The sequence below is a fragment of the Ambystoma mexicanum genome, chromosome 2q (genome assembly GCF_040938575.1).
Source record: "Ambystoma mexicanum isolate Mex_15411 chromosome 2q, UKY_AmexF1_1, whole genome shotgun sequence".
Lineage (NCBI taxonomy): Eukaryota > Metazoa > Chordata > Amphibia > Caudata > Ambystomatidae > Ambystoma > Ambystoma mexicanum.
The window spans coordinates 128566561-128581165 of record NC_090924.1 but is presented as its reverse complement, the minus strand read 5'-3'; the positions used below and the strand labels follow the sequence as shown (position 1 = coordinate 128581165).

The 14605-nt window shown below is 47.3% G+C and overlaps 12 non-coding genes across 12 annotated transcripts; all 12 read right to left on the bottom strand.

The window, feature by feature from the left end:
* Positions 1-1600: 1600 nt before the first annotated feature.
* TRNAP-UGG (transfer RNA proline (anticodon UGG)) lies at positions 1601-1672 on the bottom strand. The gene has a single exon. It is a non-coding gene; the product is annotated as a tRNA-Pro (tRNA).
* A 1311-nt stretch (positions 1673-2983) lies between these two features.
* TRNAV-CAC (transfer RNA valine (anticodon CAC)) lies at positions 2984-3056 on the bottom strand. Its single transcript has one exon. It is a non-coding gene; the product is annotated as a tRNA-Val (tRNA).
* Positions 3057-3476: 420 nt separating this feature from the next.
* TRNAP-UGG (transfer RNA proline (anticodon UGG)) lies at positions 3477-3548 on the bottom strand. Its single transcript has one exon. It is a non-coding gene; the product is annotated as a tRNA-Pro (tRNA).
* A 1331-nt stretch (positions 3549-4879) lies between these two features.
* On the bottom strand, positions 4880-4952 carry TRNAV-CAC (transfer RNA valine (anticodon CAC)). The gene has a single exon. It is a non-coding gene; the product is annotated as a tRNA-Val (tRNA).
* A 420-nt stretch (positions 4953-5372) lies between these two features.
* On the bottom strand, positions 5373-5444 carry TRNAP-UGG (transfer RNA proline (anticodon UGG)). Its single transcript has one exon. It is a non-coding gene; the product is annotated as a tRNA-Pro (tRNA).
* A 1315-nt stretch (positions 5445-6759) lies between these two features.
* On the bottom strand, positions 6760-6832 carry TRNAV-CAC (transfer RNA valine (anticodon CAC)). Its single transcript has one exon. It is a non-coding gene; the product is annotated as a tRNA-Val (tRNA).
* Positions 6833-7252: 420 nt separating this feature from the next.
* TRNAP-UGG (transfer RNA proline (anticodon UGG)) lies at positions 7253-7324 on the bottom strand. Its single transcript has one exon. It is a non-coding gene; the product is annotated as a tRNA-Pro (tRNA).
* Positions 7325-8639: 1315 nt separating this feature from the next.
* TRNAV-CAC (transfer RNA valine (anticodon CAC)) lies at positions 8640-8712 on the bottom strand. Its single transcript has one exon. It is a non-coding gene; the product is annotated as a tRNA-Val (tRNA).
* A 420-nt stretch (positions 8713-9132) lies between these two features.
* Positions 9133-9204, bottom strand: TRNAP-UGG (transfer RNA proline (anticodon UGG)). The gene has a single exon. It is a non-coding gene; the product is annotated as a tRNA-Pro (tRNA).
* Positions 9205-12381: 3177 nt separating this feature from the next.
* On the bottom strand, positions 12382-12454 carry TRNAV-CAC (transfer RNA valine (anticodon CAC)). The gene has a single exon. It is a non-coding gene; the product is annotated as a tRNA-Val (tRNA).
* A 420-nt stretch (positions 12455-12874) lies between these two features.
* On the bottom strand, positions 12875-12946 carry TRNAP-UGG (transfer RNA proline (anticodon UGG)). The gene has a single exon. It is a non-coding gene; the product is annotated as a tRNA-Pro (tRNA).
* A 1311-nt stretch (positions 12947-14257) lies between these two features.
* TRNAV-CAC (transfer RNA valine (anticodon CAC)) lies at positions 14258-14330 on the bottom strand. Its single transcript has one exon. It is a non-coding gene; the product is annotated as a tRNA-Val (tRNA).
* Positions 14331-14605: the final 275 nt, after the last annotated feature.

The following is a 14605-nucleotide window of genomic DNA, read 5'->3' as shown; positions in this document are numbered from 1 at the left end:
TTGGTGGCCCATTGACATCAGGGTGGAAGGTGCTTGCGATACACTGTTCCTTCCTTCCTTCCTTCCTTTATTCCTCTTATGCTGTTTATGTAATAAGAGGGGACGATACACAGAAGAGAGAAAGTGGCCCAACACACTAGACTAGCAGTCTTCTGATCAATCTGCAGCTGGCAAGGTGGGGGAGAGCCTTTATTTTGCACCTGCTGGGATCTGCATTGGCAGAAGCTCTGAGGGCTGGGCCTTTCCTTTTGCCTGTAAAAACAAAAAGCAGCCCTCCTCCCTCCAGCCCTGAGAGCATGGGCGTGACACTGGAAAAAGCAGCATCTCCCCTTTGGTAAAGATGACCATTGCACAGCTGCTCACTCAGAGCTCGATCGTGCTCGATCAGGCGAGATATATTTAGGTCACCAGCAAAGTCTGTTCTCTTTTCTTGCGTAGGGTGAGCATTCACAGAGCCCAGCTTCGTTGACAAGAGTGCAAAAGGTGTATACTAAAAGCTTTCTGCTTTACTTGAGCGCCATGGCCGTTATTATATTTTGGCTGCTCCAAGCAATCTCTGTCCAGCCGATGCAAATTTCCAGCTCAAATTTTCCCAGCACTCAAAAAGTCCCTCCTCCCGCCAGCTCTGCTTTCAGGAAGTTCAGCAGAAGCAGTCCAACTTCTGTTCCCACTTCAGAGGAAAAGCTTTCTCGGGCCAGAGAAAGCCAGGGAATCACTGTACCGGCAAGTGCATTTCTTACAACTGGTAATCCCTCAGAACACAGAAATGAAGAAGCTGTATATGAAAATGTATTATTTCTTTGGTACACTAACCTATGTAACTAATATGGACCATTTCAGAGGACGGAGCGGACCCAACTGTGATCCCAGAGACCCAAATACCCAGCAGTAGGGAAAATAAATCCTCTCTGTGCTCTGCAACATTACATACACAAAATGCAAGCGCGTGCATTTTTTTATTGGCCCCATATACAGAATACATGTGAGGATGCTTGCCTTCCCAGTGTATTTCTCAAGCTCTTGAGAGCATATGCTATTTCCATGGGAACGCAAATAAGTTCATACTTTACATTTGTGTGTGACAAAAGGGGAAAAAAACTATTTTGTGTAAAATGCCAGCAGAGAGTGTTTCTGCCCGGTCTCGAACCGGGGACCTTTATAACCACTACACTACAGAAACAGCTGCTTGCTCACCTTTGTAGGGACTGGGAGAACAGGTGCAAAGGGCAGTGCAAGTGGACCTGCTTAAAGACTAATCAAATGCCTTGCGCCTGAAGCTCACACAATCCAGCCTAAAACATACGTCCTATCAAGCATGCGCACATATACAAGTATGCCAGCTGAGGGCCTATGCAGCGTACAGAGGGAAGGACATATTTCCACTTTGAGATCGGACGGCCAAAACTCACAAGCAAATCAAGGAATGTTACTGAGAGCTAACAGAGAACACAAAGTGCTTGTCGCAAGGACGTGGCACGCAAAGAGGTTCAGGAAGTGAATTGTTCATCGACTACTGCTTACCGAGAAAACCAGAGAGTCTGTCCAATGAAAATAACATTGAAAAAACAAAAAAAAGGAGCTCAAGTTAACCACCTTGATTGGGCTCGTCTGGGATTTGAACCCGGGCCCTCTCGCACCCAAAGCGAGAATCATACCCCTAGACCAACGAGCCACAGTCCTTTGAGCATTTGACGGAATTGTCCTCAGCGTTTGCACCCCCCTTAGGATTCGAGGCCAAGAATGCCTATTCCTGAAGTTTGTTCCTGCCGCTGAAAGCCTTGTCGGTGTATGAGCCAAATGAATGCCCCAGTCGGCACGCTCTGACTGTCTTCACAGGTCTCCTCCTCATCCCGAAGGTTGGTGGCCCATTGACATCAGGGTGGAAGGTGCTTGCGATACACTGTTCCTTCCTTCCTTCCTTCCTTTATTCCTCTTATGCTGTTTATGTAATAAGAGGGGACGATACACAGAAGAGAGAAAGTGGCCCAACACACTAGACTAGCAGTCTTCTGATCAATCTGCAGCTGGCAAGGTGGGGGAGAGCCTTTATTTTGCACCTGCTGGGATCTGCATTGGCAGAAGCTCTGAGGGCTGGGCCTTTCCTTTTGCCTGTAAAAACAAAAAGCAGCCCTCCTCCCTCCAGCCCTGAGAGCATGGGCGTGACACTGGAAAAAGCAGCATCTCCCCTTTGGTAAAGATGACCATTGCACAGCTGCTCACTCAGAGCTCGATCGTGCTCGATCAGGCGAGATATATTTAGGTCACCAGCAAAGTCTGTTCTCTTTTCTTGCGTAGGGTGAGCATTCACAGAGCCCAGCTTCGTTGACAAGAGTGCAAAAGGTGTATACTAAAAGCTTTCTGCTTTACTTGAGCGCCATGGCCGTTATTATATTTTGGCTGCTCCAAGCAATCTCTGTCCAGCCGATGCAAATTTCCAGCTCAAATTTTCCCAGCACTCAAAAAGTCCCTCCTCCCGCCAGCTCTGCTTTCAGGAAGTTCAGCAGAAGCAGTCCAACTTCTGTTCCCACTTCAGAGGAAAAGCTTTCTCGGGCCAGAGAAAGCCAGGGAATCACTGTACCGGCAAGTGCATTTCTTACAACTGGTAATCCCTCAGAACACAGAAATGAAGAAGCTGTATATGAAAATGTATTATTTCTTTGGTACACTAACCTATGTAACTAATATGGACCATTTCAGAGGACGGAGCGGACCCAACTGTGATCCCAGAGACCCAAATACCCAGCAGTAGGGAAAATAAATCCTCTCTGTGCTCTGCAACATTACATACACAAAATGCAAGCGCGTGCATTTTTTTATTGGCCCCATATACAGAATACATGTGAGGATGCTTGCCTTCCCAGTGTATTTCTCAAGCTCTTGAGAGCATATGCTATTTCCATGGGAACGCAAATAAGTTCATACTTTACATTTGTGTGTGACAAAAGGGGAAAAAAACTATTTTGTGTAAAATGCCAGCAGAGAGTGTTTCTGCCCGGTCTCGAACCGGGGACCTTTCGCGTGTGAGGCGAACGTGATAACCACTACACTATAGAAACAGCTGCTTGCTCACCTTTGTAGGGACTGGGAGAACAGGTGCAAAGGGCAGTGCAAGTGGACCTGCTTAAAGACTAATCAAATGCCTTGCGCCTGAAGCTCACACAATCCAGCCTAAAACATACGTCCTATCAAGCATGCGCACATATACAAGTATGCCAGCTGAGGGCCTATGCAGCGTACAGAGGGAAGGACATATTTCCACTTTGAGATCGGACGGCCAAAACTCACAAGCAAATCAAGGAATGTTACTGAGAGCTAACAGAGAACACAAAGTGCTTGTCGGAAGGACATGGCACGCAAAGAGGTTCAGGAAGTGAATTGTTCATCGACTACTGCTTACCGAGAAAACCAGAGAGTCTGTCCAATGAAAATAACATTGAAAAAACAAAAAAAAGGAGCTCAAGTTAACCACCTTGATTGGGCTCGTCCAGGATTTGAACCCGGGACCTCTCGCACCCAAAGCGAGAATCATACCCCTAGACCAACGAGCCACGGTCCTTTGAGCATTTGACGGAATTGTCCTCAGCGTTTGCACCTCCCTTAGGATTCGAGGCCAAGAATGCCTATTCCTGAAGTTTGTTCCTGCCGCTGAAAGCCTTGTCGGTGTATGAGCCAAATGAATGCCCCAGTCGGCACGCTCTGACTGTCTTCACAGGTCTCCTCCTCATCCCGAAGGTTGGTGGCCCATTGACATCAGGGTGGAAGGTGCTTGCGATACACTGTTCCTTCCTTCCTTCCTTCCTTCCTTCCTTCCTTCCTTCCTTTATTCCTCTTATGCTGTTTATGTAATAAGAGGGGACGATACACAGAAGAGAGAAAGTGGCCCAACACACTAGACTAGCAGTCTTCTGATCAATCTGCAGCTGGCAAGGTGGGGGAGAGCCTTTATTTTGCACCTGCTGGGATCTGCATTGGCAGAAGCTCTGAGGGCTGGGCCTTTCCTTTTGCCTGTAAAAACAAAAAGCAGCCCTCCTCCCTCCAGCCCTGAGAGCATGGGCGTGACACTGGAAAAAGCAGCATCTCCCCTTTGGTAAAGATGACCATTGCACAGCTGCTCACTCAGAGCTCGATCGTGCTCGATCAGGCGAGATATATTTAGGTCACCAGCAAAGTCTGTTCTCTTTTCTTGCGTAGGGTGAGCATTCACAGAGCCCAGCTTCGTTGACAAGAGTGCAAAAGGTGTATACTAAAAGCTTTCTGCTTTACTTGAGCGCCATGGCCGTTATTATATTTTGGCTGCTCCAAGCAATCTCTGTCCAGCCGATGCAAATTTCCAGCTCAAATTTTCCCAGCACTCAAAAAGTCCCTCCTCCCGCCAGCTCTGCTTTCAGGAAGTTCAGCAGAAGCAGTCCAACTTCTGTTCCCACTTCAGAGGAAAAGCTTTCTCGGGCCAGAGAAAGCCAGGGAATCACTGTACCGTCAAGTGCATTTCTTACAACTGGTAATCCCTCAGAACACAGAAATGAAGAAGCTGCATATGAAAATGTATTATTTCTTTGGTACACTAACCTATGTAACTAATATGGACCATTTCAGAGGACGGAGCGGACCCAACTGTGATCCCAGAGACCCAAATACCCAGCAGTAGGGAAAATAAATCCTCTCTGTGCTCTGCAACATTACATACACAAAATGCAAGCGCGTGCATTTTTTTATTGGCCCCATATACAGAATACATGTGAGGATGCTTGCCTTCCCAGTGTATTTCTCAAGCTCTTGAGAGCATATGCTATTTCCATGGGAACGCAAATAAGTTCATACTTTACATTTGTGTGTGACAAAAGGGGAAAAAAACTATTTTGTGTAAAATGCCAGCAGAGAGTGTTTCTGCCCGGTCTCGAACCGGGGACCTTTCGCGTGTGAGGCGAACGTGATAACCACTACACTATAGAAACAGCTGCTTGCTCACCTTTGTAGGGACTGGGAGAACAGGTGCAAAGGGCAGTGCAAGTGGACCTGCTTAAAGACTAATCAAATGCCTTGCGCCTGAAGCTCACACAATCCAGCCTAAAACATACGTCCTATCAAGCATGCGCACATATACAAGTATGCCAGCTGAGGGCCTATGCAGCGTACAGAGGGAAGGACATATTTCCACTTTGAGATCGGACGGCCAAAACTCACAAGCAAATCAAGGAATGTTACTGAGAGCTAACAGAGAACACAAAGTGCTTGTCGCAAGGACATGGCACGCAAAGAGGTTCAGGAAGTGAATTGTTCATCGACTACTGCTTACCGAGAAAACCAGAGAGTCTGTCCAATGAAAATAACATTGAAAAAACAAAAAAAAGGAGCTCAAGTTAACCACCTTGATTGGGCTCGTCCGGGATTTGAACCCGGGACCTCTCGCACCCAAAGCGAGAATCATACCCCTAGACCAACGAGCCACGGTCCTTTGAGCATTTGACGGAATTGTCCTCAGCGTTTGCACCCCCCTTAGGATTCGAGGCCAAGAATGCCTATTCCTGAAGTTTGTTCCTGCCGCTGAAAGCCTTGTCGGTGTATGAGCCAAATGAATGCCCCAGTCGGCACGCTCTGACTGTCTTCACAGGTCTCCTCCTCATCCCGAAGGTTGGTGGCCCATTGACATCAGGGTGGAAGGTGCTTGCGATACACTGTTCCTTCCTTCCTTCCTTCCTTCCTTTATTCCTCTTATGCTGTTTATGTAATAAGAGGGGACGATACACAGAAGAGAGAAAGTGGCCCAACACACTAGACTAGCAGTCTTCTGATCAATCTGCAGCTGGCAAGGTGGGGGAGAGCCTTTATTTTGCACCTGCTGGGATCTGCATTGGCAGAAGCTCTGAGGGCTGGGCCTTTCCTTTTGCCTGTAAAAACAAAAAGCAGCCCTCCTCCCTCCAGCCCTGAGAGCATGGGCGTGACACTGGAAAAAGCAGCATCTCCCCTTTGGTAAAGATGACCATTGCACAGCTGCTCACTCAGAGCTCGATCGTGCTCGATCAGGCGAGATATATTTAGGTCACCAGCAAAGTCTGTTCTCTTTTCTTGCGTAGGGTGAGCATTCACAGAGCCCAGCTTCGTTGACAAGAGTGCAAAAGGTGTATACTAAAAGCTTTCTGCTTTACTTGAGCGCCATGGCCGTTATTATATTTTGGCTGCTCCAAGCAATCTCTGTCCAGCCGATGCAAATTTCCAGCTCAAATTTTCCCAGCACTCAAAAAGTCCCTCCTCCCGCCAGCTCTACTTTCAGGAAGTTCAGCAGAAGCAGTCCAACTTCTGTTCCCACTTCAGAGGAAAAGCTTTCTCGGGCCAGAGAAAGCCAGGGAATCACTGTACCGGCAAGTGCATTTCTTACAACTGGTAATCCCTCAGAACACAGAAATGAAGAAGCTGTATATGAAAATGTATTATTTCTTTGGTACACTAACCTATGTAACTAATATGGACCATTTCAGAGGACGGAGCGGACCCAACTGTGATCCCAGAGACCCAAATACCCAGCAGTAGGGAAAATAAATCCTCTCTGTGCTCTGCAACATTACATACACAAAATGCAAGCGCGTGCATTTTTTTATTGGCCCCATATACAGAATACATGTGAGGATGCTTGCCTTCCCAGTGTATTTCTCAAGCTCTTGAGAGCATATGCTATTTCCATGGGAATGCAAATAAGTTCATACTTTACATTTGTGTGTGACAAAAGGGGAAAAAAACTATTTTGTGTAAAATGCCAGCAGAGAGTGTTTCTGCCCGGTCTCGAACCGGGGACCTTTCGCGTGTGAGGCGAACGTGATAACCACTACACTACAGAAACAGCTGCTTGCTCACCTTTGTAGGGACTGGGAGAACAGGTGCAAAGGGCAGTGCAAGTGGACCTGCTTAAAGACTAATCAAATGCCTTGCGCCTGAAGCTCACACAATCCAGCCTAAAACATACGTCCTATCAAGCATGCGCACATATACAAGTATGCCAGCTGAGGGCCTATGCAGCGTACAGAGGGAAGGACATATTTCCACTTTGAGATCGGACGGCCAAAACTCACAAGCAAATCAAGGAATGTTACTGAGAGCTAACAGAGAACACAAAGTGCTTGTCGCAAGGACATGGCACGCAAAGAGGTTCAGGAAGTGAATTGTTCATCGACTACTGCTTACCGAGAAAACCAGAGAGTCTGTCCAATGAAAATAACATTGAAAAAACAAAAAAAAGGAGCTCAAGTTAACCACCTTGATTGGGCTCGTCCGGGATTTGAACCCGGGACCTCTCGCACCCAAAGCGAGAATCATACCCCTAGACCAACGAGCCACGGTCCTTTGAGCATTTGACGGAATTGTCCTCAGCGTTTGCACCCCCCTTAGGATTCGAGGCCAAGAATGCCTATTCCTGAAGTTTGTTCCTGCCGCTGAAAGCCTTGTCGGTGTATGAGCCAAATGAATGCCCCAGTCGGCACGCTCTGACTGTCTTCACAGGTCTCCTCCTCATCCCGAAGGTTGGTGGCCCATTGACATCAGGGTGGAAGGTGCTTGCGATACACTGTTCCTTCCTTCCTTCCTTCCTTCCTTTATTCCTCTTATGCTGTTTATGTAATAAGAGGGGACGATACACAGAAGAGAGAAAGTGGCCCAACACACTAGACTAGCAGTCTTCTGATCAATCTGCAGCTGGCAAGGTGGGGGAGAGCCTTTATTTTGCACCTGCTGGGATCTGCATTGGCAGAAGCTCTGAGGGCTGGGCCTTTCCTTTTGCCTGTAAAAACAAAAAGCAGCCCTCCTCCCTCCAGCCCTGAGAGCATGGGCGTGACACTGGAAAAAGCAGCATCTCCCCTTTGGTAAAGATGACCATTGCACAGCTGCTCACTCAGAGCTCGATCGTGCTCGATCAGGCGAGATATATTTAGGTCACCAGCAAAGTCTGTTCTCTTTTCTTGCGTAGGGTGAGCATTCACAGAGCCCAGCTTCGTTGACAAGAGTGCAAAAGGTGTATACTAAAAGCTTTCTGCTTTACTTGAGCGCCATGGCCGTTATTATATTTTGGCTGCTCCAAGCAATCTCTGTCCAGCCGATGCAAATTTCCAGCTCAAATTTTCCCAGCACTCAAAAAGTCCCTCCTCCCGCCAGCTCTGCTTTCAGGAAGTTCAGCAGAAGCAGTCCAACTTCTGTTCCCACTTCAGAGGAAAAGCTTTCTCGGGCCAGAGAAAGCCAGGGAATCACTGTACCGGCAAGTGCATTTCTTACAACTGGTAATCCCTCAGAACACAGAAATGAAGAAGCTGTATATGAAAATGTATTATTTCTTTGGTACACTAACCTATGTAACTAATATGGACCATTTCAGAGGACGGAGCGGACCCAACTGTGATCCCAGAGACCCAAATACCCAGCAGTAGGGAAAATAAATCCTCTCTGTGCTCTGCAACATTACATACACAAAATGCAAGCGCGTGCATTTTTTTATTGGCCCCATATACAGAATACATGTGAGGATGCTTGCCTTCCCAGTGTATTTCTCAAGCTCTTGAGAGCATATGCTATTTCCATGGGAACGCAAATAAGTTCATACTTTACATTTGTGTGTGACAAAAGGGGAAAAAAACTATTTTGTGTAAAATGCCAGCAGAGAGTGTTTCTGCCCGGTCTCGAACCGGGGACCTTTCGCGTGTGAGGCGAACGTGATAACCACTACACTACAGAAACAGCTGCTTGCTCACCTTTGTAGGGACTGGGAGAACAGGTGCAAAGGGCAGTGCAAGTGGACCTGCTTAAAGACTAATCAAATGCCTTGCGCCTGAAGCTCACACAATCCAGCCTAAAACATACGTCCTATCAAGCATGCGCACATATACAAGTATGCCAGCTGAGGGCCTATGCAGCGTACAGAGGGAAGGACATATTTCCACTTTGAGATCGGACGGCCAAAACTCACAAGCAAATCAAGGAATGTTACTGAGAGCTAACAGAGAACACAAAGTGCTTGTCGCAAGGACATGGCACGCAAAGAGGTTCAGGAAGTGAATTGTTCATCGACTACTGCTTACCGAGAAAACCAGAGAGTCTGTCCAATGAAAATAACATTGAAAAAACAAAAAAAAGGAGCTCAAGTTAACCACCTTGATTGGGCTCGTCCGGGATTTGAACCCGGGACCTCTCGCACCCAAAGCGAGAATCATACCCCTAGACCAACGAGCCACGGTCCTTTGAGCATTTGACGGAATTGTCCTCAGCGTTTGCACCCCCCTTAGGATTCGAGGCCAAGAATGCCTATTCCTGAAGTTTGTTCCTGCCGCTGAAAGCCTTGTCGGTGTATGAGCCAAATGAATGCCCCAGTCGGCACGCTCTGACTGTCTTCACAGGTCTCCTCCTCATCCCGAAGGTTGGTGGCCCATTGACATCAGGGTGGAAGGTGCTTGCGATACACTGTTCCTTCCTTCCTTCCTTCCTTCCTTTATTCCTCTTATGCTGTTTATGTAATAAGAGGGGACGATACACAGAAGAGAGAAAGTGGCCCAACACACTAGACTAGCAGTCTTCTGATCAATCTGCAGCTGGCAAGGTGGGGGAGAGCCTTTATTTTGCACCTGCTGGGATCTGCATTGGCAGAAGCTCTGAGGGCTGGGCCTTTCCTTTTGCCTGTAAAAACAAAAAGCAGCCCTCCTCCCTCCAGCCCTGAGAGCATGGGCGTGACACTGGAAAAAGCAGCATCTCCCCTTTGGTAAAGATGACCATTGCACAGCTGCTCACTCAGAGCTCGATCGTGCTCGATCAGGCGAGATATATTTAGGTCACCAGCAAAGTCTGTTCTCTTTTCTTGCGTAGGGTGAGCATTCACAGAGCCCAGCTTCGTTGACAAGAATGCAAAAGGTGTATACTAAAAGCTTTCTGCTTTACTTGAGCGCCATGGCCGTTATTATATTTTGGCTGCTCCAAGCAATCTCTGTCCAGCCGATGCAAATTTCCAGCTCAAATTTTCCCAGCACTCAAAAAGTCCCTCCTCCCGCCAGCTCTGCTTTCAGGAAGTTCAGCAGAAGCAGTCCAACTTCTGTTCCCACTTCAGAGGAAAAGCTTTCTCGGGCCAGAGAAAGCCAGGGAATCACTGTACCGGCAAGTGCATTTCTTACAACTGGTAATCCCTCAGAACACAGAAATGAAGAAGCTGTATATGAAAATGTATTATTTCTTTGGTACACTAACCTATGTAACTAATATGGACCATTTCAGAGGACGGAGCGGACCCAACTGTGATCCCAGAGACCCAAATACCCAGCAGTAGGGAAAATAAATCCTCTCTGTGCTCTGCAACATTACATACACAAAATGCAAGCGCGTGCATTTTTTTTATTGGCCCCATATACAGAATACATGTGAGGATGCTTGCCTTCCCAGTGTATTTCTCAAGCTCTTGAGAGCATATGCTATTTCCATGGGAACGCAAATAAGTTCATACTTTACATTTGTGTGTGACAAAAGGGGAAAAAAACTATTTTGTGTAAAATGCCAGCAGAGAGTGTTTCTGCCCGGTCTCGAACCGGGGACCTTTATAACCACTACACTACAGAAACAGCTGCTTGCTCACCTTTGTAGGGACTGGGAGAACAGGTGCAAAGGGCAGTGCAAGTGGACCTGCTTAAAGACTAATCAAATGCCTTGCGCCTGAAGCCCACACAATCCAGCCTAAAACATACGTCCTATCAAGCATGCGCACATATACAAGTATGCCAGCTGAGGGCCTATGCAGCGTACAGAGGGAAGGACATATTTCCACTTTGAGATCGGACGGCCAAAACTCACAAGCAAATCAAGGAATGTTACTGAGAGCTAACAGAGAACACAAAGTGCTTGTCGCAAGGACATGGCACGCAAAGAAGTTCAGGAAGTGAATTGTTCATCGACTACTGCTTACCGAGAAAACCAGAGAGTCTGTCCAATGAAAATAACATTGAAAAAACAAAAAAAAGGAGCTCAAGTTAACCACCTTGATTGGGCTCGTCCGGGATTTGAACCCGGGACCTCTCTCACCCAAAGCTAGAATCATACCCCTAGACCAACGAGCCACGGTCCTTTGAGCATTTGACGGAATTGTCCTCAGCGTTTGCACCCCCCTTAGGATTCGAGGCCAAGAATGCCTATTCCTGAAGTTTGTTCCTGCCGCTGAAAGCCTTGTCGGTGTATGAGCCAAATGAATGCCCCAGTCGGCACGCTCTGACTGTCTTCACAGGTCTCCTCCTCATCCCGAAGGTTGGTGGCCCATTGACATCAGGGTGGAAGGTGCTTGCGATACACTGTTCCTTCCTTCCTTCCTTCCTTCCTTTATTCCTCTTATGCTGTTTATGTAATAAGAGGGGACGATACACAGAAGAGAGAAAGTGGCCCAACACACTAGACTAGCAATCTTCTGATCAATCTGCAGCTGGCAAGGTGGGGGAGAGCCTTTATTTTGCACCTGCTGGGATCTGCATTGGCAGAAGCTCTGAGGGCTGGGCCTTTCCTTTTGCCTGTAAAAACAAAAAGCAGCCCTCCTCCCTCCAGCCCTGAGAGCATGGGCGTGACACTGGAAAAAGCAGCATCTCCCCTTTGGTAAAGATGACCATTGCACAGCTGCTCACTCAGAGCTCGATCGTGCTCGATCAGGCGAGATATATTTAGGTCACCAGCAAAGTCTGTTCTCTTTTCTTGCGTAGGGTGAGCATTCACAGAGCCCAGCTTCGTTGACAAGAGTGCAAAAGGTGTATACTAAAAGCTTTCTGCTTTACTTGAGCGCCATGGCCGTTATTATATTTTGGCTGCTCCAAGCAATCTCTGTCCAGCCGATGCAAATTTCCAGCTCAAATTTTCCCAGCACTCAAAAAGTCCCTCCTCCCGCCAGCTCTGCTTTCAGGAAGTTCAGCAGAAGCAGTCCAACTTCTGTTCCCACTTCAGAGGAAAAGCTTTCTCGGGCCAGAGAAAGCCAGGGAATCACTGTACCGGCAAGTGCATTTCTTACAACTGGTAATCCCTCAGAACACAGAAATGAAGAAGCTGTATATGAAAATGTATTATTTCTTTGGTACACTAACCTATGTAACTAATATGGACCATTTCAGAGGACGGAGCGGACCCAACTGTGATCCCAGAGACCCAAATACCCAGCAGTAGGGAAAATAAATCCTCTCTGTGCTCTGCAACATTACATACACAAAATGCAAGCGCGTGCATTTTTTTATTGGCCCCATATACAGAATACATGTGAGGATGCTTGCCTTCCCAGTGTATTTCTCAAGCTCTTGAGAGCATATGCTATTTCCATGGGAACGCAAATAAGTTCATACTTTACATTTGTGTGTGACAAAAGGGGAAAAAAACTATTTTGTGTAAAATGCCAGCAGAGAGTGTTTCTGCCCGGTCTCGAACCGGGGACCTTTCGCGTGTGAGGCGAAAGTGATAACCACTACACTACAGAAACAGCTGCTTGCTCACCTTTGTAGGGACTGGGAGAACAGGTGCAAAGAGCAGTGCAAGTGGACCTGCTTAAAGACTAATCAAATGCCTTGCGCCTGAAGCTCACACAATCCAGCCTAAAACATACGTCCTATCAAGCATGCGCACATATACAAGTATGCCAGCTGAGGGCCTATGCAGCGTACAGAGGGAAGGACATATTTCCACTTTGAGATCGGACGGCCAAAACTCACAAGCAAATCAAGGAATGTTACTGAGAGCTAACAGAGAACACAAAGTGCTTGTCGCAAGGACATGGCACGCAAAGAGGTTCAGGAAGTGAATTGTTCATCGACTACTGCTTACCGAGAAAACCAGAGAGTCTGTCCAATGAAAATAACATTGAAAAAACAAAAAAAAGGAGCTCAAGTTAACCACCTTGATTGGGCTCGTCCGGGATTTGAACCCGGGACCTCTCGCACCCAAAGCGAGAATCATACCCCTAGACCAACGAGCCACGGTCCTTTGAGCATTTGACGGAATTGTCCTCAGCGTTTGCACCCCCCTTAGGATTCGAGGCCAAGAATGCCTATTCCTGAAGTTTGTTCCTGCCGCTGAAAGCCTTGTCGGTGTATGAGCCAAATGAATGCCCCAGTCGGCACGCTCTGACTGTCTTCACAGGTCTCCTCCTCATCCCGAAGGTTGGTGGCCCATTGACATCAGGGTGGAAGGTGCTTGCGATACACTGTTCCTTCCTTCCTTCCTTCCTTTATTCCTCTTATGCTGTTTATGTAATAAGAGGGGACGATACACAGAAGAGAGAAAGTGGCCCAACACACTAGACTAGCAGTCTTCTGATCAATCTGCAGCTGGCAAGGTGGGGGAGAGCCTTTATTTTGCACCTGCTGGGATCTGCATTGGCAGAAGCTCTGAGGGCTGGGCCTTTCCTTTTGCCTGTAAAAACAAAAAGCAGCCCTCCTCCCTCCAGCCCTGAGAGCATGGGCGTGACACTGGAAAAAGCAGCATCTCCCCTTTGGTAAAGATGACCATTGCACAGCTGCTCACTCACAGCTCGATCGTGCTCGATCAGGCGAGATATATTTAGGTCACCAGCAAAGTCTGTTCTCTTTTCTTGCGTAGGGTGAGCATTCACAGAGCCCAGCTTCGTTGACAAGAGTGCAAAAGGTGTATACTAAAAGCTTTCTGCTTTACTTGAGCGCCATGGCCGTTATTATATTTTGGCTGCTCCAAGCAATCTCTGTCCAGCCGATGCAAATTTCCAGCTCAAATTTTCCCAGCACTCAAAAAGTCCCTCCTCCCGCCAGCTCTGCTTTCAGGAAGTTCAGCAGAAGCAGTCCAACTTCTGTTCCCACTTCAGAGGAAAAGCTTTCTCGGGCCAGAGAAAGCCAGGGAATCACTGTACCGGCAAGTGCATTTCTTACAACTGGTAATCCCTCAGAACACAGAAATGAAGAAGCTGTATATGAAAATGTATTATTTCTTTGGTACACTAACCTATGTAACTAATATGGACCATTTCAGAGGACGGAGCGGACCCAACTGTGATCCCAGAGACCCAAATACCCAGCAGTAGGGAAAATAAATCCTCTCTGTGCTCTGCAACATTACATACACAAAATGCAAGCGCGTGCATTTTTTTATTGGCCCCATATACAGAATACATGTGAGGATGCTTGCCTTCCCAGTGTATTTCTCAAGCTCTTGAGAGCATATGCTATTTCCATGGGAACGCAAATAAGTTCATACTTTACATTTGTGTGTGACAAAAGGGGAAAAAAACTATTTTGTGTAAAATGCCAGCAGAGAGTGTTTCTGCCCGGTCTCGAACCGGGGACCTTTCGCGTGTGAGGCAAACGTGATAACCACTACACTACAGAAACAGCTGCTTGCTCACCTTTGTAGGGACTGGGAGAACAGGTGCAAAGGGCAGTGCAAGTGGACCTGCTTAAAGACTAATCAAATGCCTTGCGCCTGAAGCTCACACAATCCAGCCTAAAACATACGTCCTATCAAGCATGCGCACATATACAAGTATGCCAGCTGAGGGCCTATGCAGCGTACAGAGGGAAGGACATATTTCCACTTTGAGATCGGACGGCCAAAACTCACAAGCAAATCAAGGAATGTTACTGAGAGCTAACAGAGAACACAAAGT